This window comes from Anomaloglossus baeobatrachus, chromosome 9 (assembly GCF_048569485.1).
Source record: "Anomaloglossus baeobatrachus isolate aAnoBae1 chromosome 9, aAnoBae1.hap1, whole genome shotgun sequence".
NCBI lineage: Eukaryota > Metazoa > Chordata > Amphibia > Anura > Aromobatidae > Anomaloglossus > Anomaloglossus baeobatrachus.
In genome coordinates, this window is record NC_134361.1 from 22,610,577 (window position 1) to 22,624,459 (window position 13,883).

General features: G+C 43.1%; 1 protein-coding gene across 2 annotated transcripts in view; it reads right to left on the reverse strand.

Moving 5' to 3' along the window:
- TNXB (tenascin XB) overlaps positions 1-10,172 on the reverse strand; it is a 71,306-nt gene extending 61,134 nt beyond the window's left edge. Inside the window, exon 1 of one of the 2 annotated variants that reach the window (XM_075323260.1) lies at positions 9,854-10,172. The gene's annotated coding sequence lies outside the window, so the exon portion shown is untranslated. The remainder of the gene's footprint in view (positions 1-9,853) is intronic. The other variant, XM_075323261.1, reaches the window with a different exon arrangement.
- Between the last annotated feature and the right edge of the window lie 3,711 nt (positions 10,173-13,883).

Sequence of the window (13,883 nt, forward strand, 5' to 3'; positions counted from 1 at the left end):
GGAGCATCCGAGTCTGAGATGTGTTTGTCAGCAAATCATGTTTCTCCTAAGAGGAGCATCCAGCAATGACTTGCCAAGAGAACAAAAACTGTTTACTGCTTGTACCGTAGAGAATTCTTCCTAAGTAGCAGAAGTAGGTCTCCCATAGGATTAACCAGAGCCCCTCCGCTATGATACAATAAACGATTCGTCATAACCAGTATAAACAATAATGAGCCACTTTTTCCTTATAACTAAAAAATTCCATTTCTTTCTAACTATTGTTGGCCGGTTTGGAAATATCTGGGTTATATAACTGACGCCCTGTGTCCAGAAATTACACTGCGAGGTTACGCTAATGTCGTACCGACCGTTATACAGAAATCTGCAGCAGCCCCCTCTCCCCCCGAGGAGGTTCATACCTGGTATATAGGATTGTATAATGTCTCTGTGTGCTGGTATTACATTACTGGCCAATTATAATCACATACAATTACACCTCCGCACCAGTGATCGCCCGGAAAACCACAGCTCTCATAGCTCCTGGCAATCCACGTACTTTACAGATCGAGAAATGTAAAGAAATGCAAGCTCCCTCGTGGTGTATAGTAGAGAAGTGGATAATATAACGATCCCTGGTGGGCTAGGGTTAGAGGAGCGGACAATGTAAGATTCACTGATGTTCTGTAGTAGGAAAGTGAATAATGTGGTCTAGAATAGGGAACGTGTAATATTACATTCCCCGATGGCCCAGAGGAGGGAAGAAGACATGTAAGCTTCCATGCTAAGTATTGAATGTGTAATATAGGTTTCCCCGGTAGTCTAGAGAAAGGAAGCGGTCATGTAAACTTATCAGGTGGTCTATTTTTTGAAAGGGATAATGTAAGTTTTCCTGGTGGTCTGGAGTAAGGAAGAGGAAAGGAGAGATTCCATTGTGGCCTAGATTAGGGTAGTGGGTAATGTAAGCTTCCCTGGTGGTCTGGAGTAAGGAAGGGGAAAGGAGAGATTCCATTGTGGCCTAGATTAGGGTAGTGGGTAATGTAAGCTTCCCTGGTGGTCTGGAGTAAGGAAGGGGAAAGGTGAGATTCCATTGTGGCCTAGATTAGGGTAGTGGGTAATGTAAACTTCCCTGGTGGTCTGGAGTAAGGAAGGGGAAAGGAGAGATTCCATTGTGGCCTAGATTAGGGTAGTGGGTAATGTAAGCTTCCCTGGTGGTCTGGAGTAGGTAAGGGGAAAGGAGAGATTCTATTGTGGCCTAGATTAGGGTAGTGGGTAATGTAAGCTTCCCTGGTGGTCTGGAGTAAGGAAGGGGAAAGGTGAGATTCACTGAGGAGGGAAGGGGTGATGTAAACTTATCAGGTGGTCTATTATTTTTTTAAAGGGGTAATGTAAGTTTCCCTGGTGGTCTAGAGTAAGGAAGGAGAAAGAAGAGATTCCACTGTGGCCTAGATTAGGGTAGTGGGTAATGTAAGCTTCCCTGGTGGTCTGGTAAGGTAAGATTCACTGATGAGTACAGAATGGGTAATGTAAGCTTCCCTGGTGGGCTAGAGTAAGGAAGGAGAAAGGAGAGATTCTATTGTGGCCTAGATTAGGGTAGTGGGTAATGTAAGCTTCCCTGGTGGTCTGGAGTAAGGTAGGGGTAATGTAAACCTTTCAGGTGGTCTAGGTTAGGGACAGGGTAATATTAGTTTGCCTGGTGGCCTAGAGTAGAAAATTGTAAATGTAAGTTACCCTGGTAGTCTAGATTTGGAAGCATAAATGGTAGTCTAGAATAGGGAAGTGGTTAATGTAATCTTCTCTTCAGGTCCAGAGTGTGCCAATGAAATGTAAGCATGGCTGGAGGTCCAGATAAGGGAAGGAGTTAATGTAAGCTGCCCTGGTGGTCTGGGGTGGTAAAAGTGATCAGCATCCCTGGTGGTCTGGTGGGGTAGTAAGCAGATCAATAAATTAAAAATAAAAATAAAATGCTGAAAGTCGCAGCTTGTGTTTTGATCTCTCCAGATCTCGTTCATGACAATAATGTAATAGAAAAAAAGAAATGTGGGTGTTGGAATAATCACACGGTAATGTGTGATCCGCAGGGGTGTGTATGAATTAATACATGTATATATACACACACATATGTTAGATCTTTTTTCACCACTAAAACAAAAAAAAACATGGAAAAACCTATACAGATTTAGTATTGAGCTGATCTTGGAATTCTTTTTAGTTTTTTTATATAATCTGGCATTTTGATTTTTTTTTGGTGTTCATTGTGTGTTCTAGGTAATGTTATATTTTAATAGCGCGGACATTTACAGATGTGGTGACTCCAACTATATTTATTAATTTTATATTAATTTCTTTATTTGTTTTTTTATTTATTTTTTTCACTTTTACTATTTTTTGCCTTTGTTCCTTATCTTTTAGTCCCCTTTCCCCTGTGATCATTTGATTGCTTATGCTATATACTGTGATAGCAGAGTATTGCAGTATACGGTGTAAAACATGGTCTCCTTTAAATATCAGTACACGGCTGAGCTTCAAAGGAGTACGAAGATGGCGGTGACTGCTTTGGTAGCCCATTGGTCTCAGGTGATCATGTAGCGGGAGGCAGGGGGCGCCGGTGATCATGTAGCGAGAGGCAGGGGGCGCCGGTGATCATGTAGCGGGAGGCAGGGGGCGCCGGTGATCATGTAGCGGGAGGCAGGGGGCGCCGGTGATCATGTAGCGGGAGGCAGGGGGCGCCGGTGATCATGTAGCGGGAGGCAGGGGGCGCCGGTGATCATGTAGCGGGAGGCAGGGGGCGCCGGTGATCATGTAGCGGGAGGCAGGGGGCGCCGGTGATCATGTAGCGGGAGGCAGAGGGCGCCTGTGATCATGTAGCGGGAGGCAGGGGGCGTCGGTGAGCATGCGCACTGTCGATTGCACACCATCCAGCAGTCATGGCTAGCACCGGTTGCTGCTGTTACGGGTAGATGTTGGCATGTTACAGCCGGCATCTGCCCCATATGGAGCAGGTGCAGCTCCTGAGCCCGCTCCATACACACCACACCTTAGCTGTGACCTATATGTACGGAGGGAGTTATATAGGATCTCTCAGAGGGTCAAAAGTGTCCAGTTTTTGCTTTAATCCTATTTCCACTGCTCCCCTGAATATTCAATTTTTTTTTTTTTTTTTAAATCTAAGATATGTTTCCAGAGATATGAGCATTTTTAATTAGTGCTACTTGTTATAGTCTTTTCCTAGGGGGTGTGGCTTGCAGGGTAATTATGCAGAGCAGCCTGAAGGCCCGCCCCAGAGGATCCTGTGTGCCATGACTATAAAAATTACCACCAAATAAAAAGGCCCGTATCTCTAGAACCATATGGCGGATTTAAAAGAACCAAAACCTGGAATGTTCAGGGGAACAGTGGGAACAAAATAAGAGCAAAAACGGGTCCTGTTACCCTGGTGACAGCTCCCCTTTAATGGTGGTATATGGTATTTTTTACTGAATTACATAACTAATGATGAGTTTGCATTAAATAGATATAAGCTCTGTAGTTTATTTGTTTACTCCACTAAACCATCAGAGATGCTGATATGAACATCTTTATAGCCCTAGACCACCAGGGATGCTGATATGAACATCTTTATAGCCCTAGACCAGCAGGGATGGTAATATTAACGCCTTCCTAGCCCTAGATCAGCAGGGATGCTGATATTAACAGCTCTATAGCCCTAGACCACCAGAGATGCTGATATTAACATCTTTATAGCCCTAGACCACCAAGGATGCTGATATTAACGCCTTCCTTGCCCTAGACCACCAGGGATGCTGATATTAACGTCTTCCTAGCCCTAGACCACCAGGGATGCTGATATTAACGCCTTCCTAGCCCTAGATCAGCAGGGATGATGATATTAATGCTTTCCTAGCCCTAGACCAGCAGGGATGCTGATATTAACGCCTTCCTAGCCCTAGACCACCAGGGATGCTGATATTACCGCCTTCCTAGCCCTAGACCACCAGGGATGCTGATATTAACGCCTTCCTAGCCCTAGACCACCAGGGATGCTGATATTAACGCCTTCCTAGCCCTAGATCACCAGGGATGATAATATTAACGCCTTCCTAGTCGTAGACCACCAGGCATGCTGATATTAACACCTTCCTAGCCCTAGACCACCAGGGATGCTGATATTAACGCCTTCCTGGCCTTAGACTAGCAGGGGTGCTGATATTAACACCCTTATAGCCCTAGAACACCAGGGATACTGATATTAAGACCCTTATAGACAACCAGGGATGCTGATATTAACAGCTCTATAGCCCTAGACCATCAGGGATGCTGATATGAACACCTTTATAGCCCTAGCCCACCAGGGACGTTGGCATTATTCACTAATCTAGCCCACATGAGAGGCTTACATTCTTCATTTACTTTCTCTAGACCACCAGGGCTTTTGCCATTAATCATTCCTCTTAGACCATCAGAAACCATTACTTTACTTTGACCTCTTTCCTGACTATGGAGACACCGAAATAATATTTAATTAAGGTAAAAATTGTCATTAATGGAACTGAGGCAGCAAATCTATCTGATTATGGAGTAACATAAAGGGACAGTGCCGAAACCTGAAGCTTGTGGCCCCCAATGTAAAATCCCCTATAGAGCCCCCAATTAACAAAAGGTCTTTAATAGAAAGTCTTTTGATATGGGGGTAATAGCCCTTTATTGCGCCCCCAGACTCCAGGCCCACCTGAGACTGCAGCCCCTGCACCCCTTACAGTTACACCCCTGCAGGGGGGATTTACTGTCCCCCGGTGTGAGATGATTATTTTCTGTATTTCTCGTGAGTTCATCTCCATTAGATGTGAGACTTGTGCGGACAGGACCGAGGTCTTCACATTTCACATCCGGGAGCGCGGAAACTGGATAATTCCTCCCTTGTCACACGAAGCTGACAGCTCCGCACAAGACACCATCCGTCCAAAGCAAGAAATGGCCATCAGTGCTAGAAACACAACCAGTGACTGCACCTGAGACGTCCAACAACCCGCATACTGGGGTACAGGATAATGCACTGACACTGGGGGTACAGGACAATGACACTGACACTGGGGGTACAGGATACTGACACTGACACTGGGGGTACAGGATACTGACACTGACACTGGGGGTACAGGACAATGACACTGATACTGGGGGTACAGGATACTGACACTGACACTGGGGGTACAGGATAATGACACTGGGGGTACAGGATAATGACACTGGGGGTACAGGACAATGACACTGATACTGGGGGTACAGGATACTGACACTGACACTGGGGGTACAGGATACTGACACTGACACTGGGGGTACAGGATAATGACACTGGGGTACAGGATAATGACACTGACACTGGGGGTACAGGATAATGACACTGACACTGGGGGTACAGGATACTGACACTGACACTGGGGGTACAGGATACTGACACTGACACTGGGGGTACAGGATAATGACACTGACACTGGGGGTACAGGATAATGACACTGACACTGGGGGTACAGGATAATGACACTGACACTGGGGGTACAGGATAATGACACTGACACTGGGGGTACAGGATAATGACACTGGGGGTACATGATACTAACAATGACACTGATACCGAGGTACAGGATAATGCACTGACACTGGGGGTACAGGATAATGACACTGACACTGGGGGTACAGGATAATGACACTGACACTGGGGGTACAGGATAATGACACTGACACTGGGGGTACAGGATAATGACACTGACACTGGGGGTACAGGATAATGACAGTGACACTGGGGGTACAGGATAATGCACTGACACTGGGGGTACAGGATAATGACACTGACACTGGGGGTACAGGATAATGACACTGACACTGGGGGTACAGGATAATGACACTGACACTGGGGGTACAGGATAATGACACTGGGGGTACAGGATAATGACACTGGGGTACAGGATAATGACAGTGACACTGGGGTACAGGATAATGACACTGACACTCGGGGTACAGGATAATGACAGTGACACTGGGGGTACAGGATAATGCCCTGACACTTGGGGTACAGGATAATGACAGTGACACTGGGGGTGCAGGATAATGACACTGACACTGGGGGTACAGGATAATGACACTGGGGGTACAGGATAATGACACTGGGGTACAGGATAATGACAGTGACACTGGGGTACAGGATAATGACACTGACACTCGGGGTACAGGATAATGACAGTGACACTGGGGGTGCAGGATAATGACACTGGGGGTGCAGGATAATGACACTGGGGGTACAGGATAATGCACTGACACTGGGGGTACAGGATACTGACACTGGGGGTACAGGATAATGACAGTGACACTGGGGTACAGGATAATGACACTGACACTGGGGGTACAGGATAATGACACTGATACTGGGGGTACAGGATACTGACACTGACACTGGGGGTACAGGACAATGACACTGATACTGGGGGTACAGGATACTGACACTGACACTGGGGGTACAGGATAATGACACTGGGGGTACAGGATAATGACACTGGGGGTACAGGACAATGACACTGATACTGGGGGTACAGGATACTGACACTGACACTGGGGGTACAGGATACTGACACTGACACTGGGGGTACAGGATAATGACACTGGGGTACAGGATAATGACACTGACACTGGGGGTACAGGATAATGACACTGACACTGGGGGTACAGGATACTGACACTGACACTGGGGGTACAGGATACTGACACTGACACTGGGGGTACAGGATAATGACACTGACACTGGGGGTACAGGATAATGACACTGACACTGGGGGTACAGGATAATGACACTGACACTGGGGGTACAGGATAATGACACTGACACTGGGGGTACAGGATAATGACACTGGGGGTACATGATACTAACAATGACACTGATACCGAGGTACAGGATAATGCACTGACACTGGGGGTACAGGATAATGACACTGACACTGGGGGTACAGGATAATGACACTGACACTGGGGGTACAGGATAATGACACTGACACTGGGGGTACAGGATAATGACACTGACACTGGGGGTACAGGATAATGACAGTGACACTGGGGGTACAGGATAATGCACTGACACTGGGGGTACAGGATAATGACACTGACACTGGGGGTACAGGATAATGACACTGACACTGGGGGTACAGGATAATGACACTGACACTGGGGGTACAGGATAATGACACTGGGGGTACAGGATAATGACACTGGGGTACAGGATAATGACAGTGACACTGGGGTACAGGATAATGACACTGACACTCGGGGTACAGGATAATGACAGTGACACTGGGGGTACAGGATAATGCCCTGACACTTGGGGTACAGGATAATGACAGTGACACTGGGGGTGCAGGATAATGACACTGACACTGGGGGTACAGGATAATGACACTGGGGGTACAGGATAATGACACTGGGGTACAGGATAATGACAGTGACACTGGGGTACAGGATAATGACACTGACACTCGGGGTACAGGATAATGACAGTGACACTGGGGGTGCAGGATAATGACACTGGGGGTGCAGGATAATGACACTGGGGGTACAGGATAATGCACTGACACTGGGGGTACAGGATACTGACACTGGGGGTACAGGATAATGACAGTGACACTGGGGTACAGGATAATGACACTGACACTGGGGGTAAAGGATAATGCACTGACACTCGGGGTACAGGATAATGACACTGACACTGGGGGTGCAGGATAATGACACTGGGGGTACAGGATAATGACAGTGACACTGGGGGTACAGGATAATGACACTGACACTGGGGTACAGGATAATGACACTGACACTTGGGGTACAGGATAATGACACTGGGGGTACAGGATAATGACACTGACACTGGGGTACAGGATAATGATACTGACACTGGGGTACAGGATAATGACAGTGACACTGGGGGTACAGGATAATGACACTGGGGTTACAGGATAATTATACTGACACTGGGGGTACAGGATAATGCACTGACACTTGGGGTACAGGATAATGACAGTGACACTGGGGGTACAGGATAATGACACTGGGGGTACAGGATAATGACACTGGGGGTACAGGATAATGACACTGGGGGTACAGGATAATGACAGTGACACTCGGGGTACAGGATAATGACAGTGACACTGGGGGTACAGGATAATGACACTGACACTGGGGGTGCAGGATAATGCACTGACACTGGGGGTACAGGATAATGCACTGACACTGGGGGTACAGGATAATGACACTGACACTGGGGGTACAGGATAATGACACTGACACTGGGGGTGCAGGATAATGACACTGGGGGTACAGGATAATGACAGTGACACTGGGGTACAGGATAATGACACTGACACTCGGGGTACAGGATAATGACAGTGACACTGGGGGTACAGGATAATGACACTGACACTGGGGTACAGGATAATGACACTGACACTCGGGGTACAGGATAATGACAGTGACACTGGGGGTACAGGATAATGACACTGACACTGGGGTACAGGATAATGACACTGACACTCGGGGTACAGGATAATGACACTGACACTGGGGGTACAGGATAATGCACTGACACTGGGGGTACAGGACACAGCTACTTATGTGCATTCACATTGTCACATGTTCAGGGGTCTCAGGTTGGGACTTGTTACATTACAGGACATACAGGATATAAATCATTGATTATCCCGAATCATCAACATTCTAAGTCCCTATAAATCATGTGTGTACAATGCTGTGCAGATCCATCCGCGGGATCCTCCTGTAACATCTGATCCCTGCACCGGTGATGTATTCTGCAATCAGCTAACATTACCCCTGATCAGCGATACCCAGGGCGGGCAACAGCCTTGTACACAGCCTGCAAGTACCGTATATATGCAGCATGTCGGGCATCTCCATAGCACATTATCTTTTATTATCTGAATATATTTGCAGCCCCATATATTGTTCTAGTATTATCAGTTCTCCAATACTGTCAGAATGACACAGAATATGGGCAGGTGGCTCAGTGGTTAGCACCTATAGCCCACCAAAGGACAACGTCTGCGATGAGTATGTTTGCCTGGGTTTCCTTCAAAGACAATATAGATAGGGAATTTAGATTGCGACCCCCCAATGGGGACAGTGATAATGATGATATTGATAATGTCTGCATCGCTATATAATATACTGAGATGTCTGAAACAGGATCCATAAACAGCAGCACCTGACGGATCTCTGATTGTACGAGTTTTAGGATGATGATATAATGTAATCATTGATAGTAACTGATATGGATGATCTGCTGTGTGACAGGTGCTGTAATATTGAGTCTCATATGGGATAATAAACTCAGCAGCAGATATGTGATATCATCCGGTATTCTACTTATAATATCTGCAATATAACATACTGTATATAAGACATAAGTATAATATCTATAGTATAAGCATAAAGTACTACGATACATATAATGTAGAATTATATCATTATATACTATCATATATGATACATATATACTATGATACAGTGTGACATTGTGTAACATGATATCATCTGATATAATATAAATGGCTTTAAAACTATATAATAAGTAGAGTAAAAAGGTAAAATAAAAATATGATGAGGCGCAATACAATATAATAAAGTGTAATGTGATATAGTATAGGTATGATGAGGTGTAACTTGATACAATGTACGGTAAAATGTATCAACTTGATATTATTTAGTATGAAAAGTTACAATAAATAATAGACTATGAGAAGGTACAATGTTATGTATACAGTATGATATTATGAAGTGTATATGATATTGGGGGCTTCGTGCAGTTAGTAGCAGGGGGGTCACTCACCTCTTTAGCAGGAGACGTTTCTCTGTTTTGGGTGAGTATAATCCAGTTTTGGGGCGCCGCTCAGCCTCTACCTGTGCCCGTCCTCCCTCTCCCAGATGTGTGCGATGTCTCCAGCCCTGAGTGTGAGTGTGACTCTGCAGAATGACTGACAGATGGAGAGTCCTGGAGAAGGGAGGGAGAGAAGAGTCCAAGTGCTGATGTCATGGCTGAGTCCGGAGCACATCTGTGATGACGTCACTGACTGTTCCAGGCTGCTCCTTCCCTCTGCTACTCCTCTTCACACTACTACCACCACCATCATCACCATCATCCTCCTCCTGCTTGCTGTGGATCTTGCTAATGTTGGCTATGTGTATGAGGCTGCAGACCCTCAGCCTGTGCCTGATGTCAGACAGGGTGGACCCCTCCTGCCTAGTTCTGTTGCTTGTCTTCAGATAGCAGTGAAGAGGTCTGGCAGCCCCTTATCTCTCCCCTATTCATCATTTTTGACAGCTGCTCAATTAAATAAATATATACAAGTACAGTCAATTAAATATATACAAGTACAGTCAATTAAATACATATATACAAGTACAGTCAATTAAATAAATATATACAAGTACAGTCAATTAAATATATACAAGTACAGTAACTAAAACACAGATATTTACCCTGCCATCCAGTGCTCAACTACTAATACTTCCATACAGTGCCTAGATAGTGAAGGGGTTAATGGTGGTTCCTGGTGGGCTAGTGCAGCAGAGGATGGTCCTGGTAGTCAAATACACTGAACTTTTTTATGCTGCACTTGCAGGTTTGTTTCTGGGGTCCAGGCAGTTGCTGGATGGCTACAATGTTCCTGCAGATTTCAAAGCTGAACTCCACTGAAAACCCAAATCTTCAGTGTTACCCCACCTCTAAGAGCTCAGGAAGCGGAGACCCAGGGTCCCGCATGTATAGTGTGATCTGGAGGGATCACTCAGGTCTCACTCCCATGCTACTATATTTATAACATTCATTCCCTTTTGCCTTATGATCAGAATTTCATTTCATTCTTTCATTCCTTCAGCTTTATTCCCTCAGTTATACCTAATTACTTCCCTCATTCCTTATGATCAAACATTCATTCATCTTTTTTCATTCCTTCATCTTTATTGTATGTAATCCATCATTCCCTTGTTATATTACTCATTCCCTCATCTCTATATAATTTTTATATCATTCACTTATTCCTCCATCTTTATAAAATGTATCTCTCATTCCTGCTAATCATTATTTCATTCATTTAGTCATTCTTCATATCATTAATTTCCTGATTCTTTATATTATTCATCCCTCACTCCTCGTGATTTCATTCATCTGTCCTTCATCTTTATGTCATCCAATTTCTCATCCTTCATGATCTTTATTTTATTGACCTTCCCTAATCTTTATATCCTTCATTCTCTCGTTATTTCATCTTTATTCATTCACTACCTCATTCCTCCTGGTGATAATTTAATTCATCTTTCTCTTATTCCCTCATTATTAATTGAATAATTTTCCCATCATTCATCTTTATATAATTCATTCTCTAATTCCTTCATTGTTCTATCATTCATTCTCTGGTTCCTTCATCTTTATTCATTCTACCATTATTACATCTTTATTAATTATCTCATTCCCACATATTTATATCAATTATTCCCTCATTCTCATCATTTAATGAATCTTTGTTTCATTCCTTCATCTTTATTTTTCATTCTCTTTTTCCCTCATCTTTGTATCATTCATTTTCTTATTTTTTGATCTTTAGATCATTCATTCCTTCAATCTCTCATCTTTTTACCATTCATTCCCTCATTACATCTTTATATTATTCATTCCTTCAGCTTTGTGGCATTCATCCTTTATCTTTACGTCATTCATTTCCTCATTCTTTATCATTCCACTCATAATTCTCTTATTCCCCTCTCACTCATCATATAATTCATCCTCTCATCTTTATAACATTCATCTTTCTCTCATTCCTTGTCATTCCAGTCATCATTCTCTCATCTTTATATCATTCATCTTTACCTCATTCCTCATTATTTTATTTGTTTCTGTATTCCCTCAACTTTATATCATTAATTCCCTCATCTATATATCATGCATTCCCTAAACTATATAACATTCATTCTTTCATTCCCTCATCTTTTTATAATTTTTTTCCCTCATTCCTTATTTCATTCATCATTATCTTATTCTATCATCTTTAAGCTTTCATTCTCTGATATCCTCATCTTTATCTCAATCATTACTTCATTCCTCATAATTTCATCTTTCCTAATCTTTAGAGCGTTTACTCTCATTTTATATAATTCATTCATTTCTCATTTCATTCATTCTTTCATTATCATTCACTTATTCCTTGATCTTTGTATGATTAATTCCCTCATTCCTTCAATTTTATAACATGCATTCCCATATTCCATTCATAATTCTATTTCCTCATCTTTATATTATTCATATTTCGCCCATTGATCGTCATTACATTAATCATTCTCTCATCTTTATATCATTCATCTCTCCTTCTTTCCTCATTATTTCATTCATCTTTTCTCATATCCTCATCTGTATATCATTAATTTCTTCAGATTTGTATTAATAATCCCTCATTCCTCATTTCATTCATCATTCCCTTATTCCCTCATGTTTCATTCATTCTCCTTTCATTCATCATCCCTCTTTCTCTTATCGTCTTTATATCTGTCATTCTTTGATTCCGTCATGTTCATTCCATCATATTTATATCATTCAACTTTTCCCTCATTCCTCATTATTTCATTCATTTTCCACATCTTTATGTCAGTCCTGCTTTCATTCCTCATCATTAATTCCTCTTTCTTTCATTGTTATACTATTCATTCACCCATTCCTCATCATTCCATTCCTTATTATCTTATTCCCTCATCTTTTTATCATTCATATCTTTATTACGCATCATTTCATATCATTCCTCTTTCATTCATCTTCATATCTTTCATTCTCTGATTCCGTCATCTTCATAGCACTCATCTTTCCCTCATTCCTCATTATTTTTTTCATTCCCTCATCTTCATATCATTCCTTCATTCCTTATCATTCATTCATTCACTTCTCAGATTCCCTTCCACTTATTAGACTTTTTTGGTGTTTTCCTTCTGGGTGAGATGATAACCCTCCGTCAGATTTTCCTAGGTAAAGGCCTGTCACTCACACGCACATTACATGTGAAGCTCACGCTCGCCTTCTTGTACTGTCGGTATTAACCCCTCCTTTCCCCGGAGCGGTCAGCTGGTTGGGGGAGACAGATGAGGAGGGGTCGGAAAATGTGCGTCTTTTATGAGACGAGTTGATTGTTGTTTGACATTTAAGTAATGATAATGGAGAGGAAACTGTGAGGAGATTCAGGGATGAATGGTAATGAGAATGAATGCTAATGAAAGGCATTACTGAAAAGCAACTTTCTAATATACTTTATTTTCAATTCATCACCATTTTCAAGACCTCTGCTTGCTGTCAGTGAAATATTCTCAGTTATTTGAGCATGTTACAATGCATCAGCACATGCGATCCTCTGTGAGGTAACAAAGCAGCTGTACTTAATCATTTCTTCTGACTTCAGGGTGTTCCCACCATTTTCTACATTTCTGCTGGATGATAATGAGAAGACGCATATTTACACCAAGTTTCTGTCATGATTTGCCAGAACAGAGAGAAATGGTCGTTGCTGTCCACAGCAACCAATCACAGTACAGCTTTCATTGTACTATAGCCATTTATACAATGTAAGCTGCGCTCTGATTGGTTGCTATGGGTAACAAGGACAACAGAGATAAATGAGGCCTAGTGGTAAACACCAGCATTGCCATTTTGTTTGGTCGCCACACCTCCCCTCAAAACTACAGCAAAAAAACTATCAAATTGTTGAATGTACCCCAATATTTTGCCAATACCATGGCGTGTCCCAACTTTAGGTTTTTGGAAAAAAAGAAATGAGAAAATTAAACTGCAAAAATGAAAACTGGGGTTACTGGGTTATCCCATA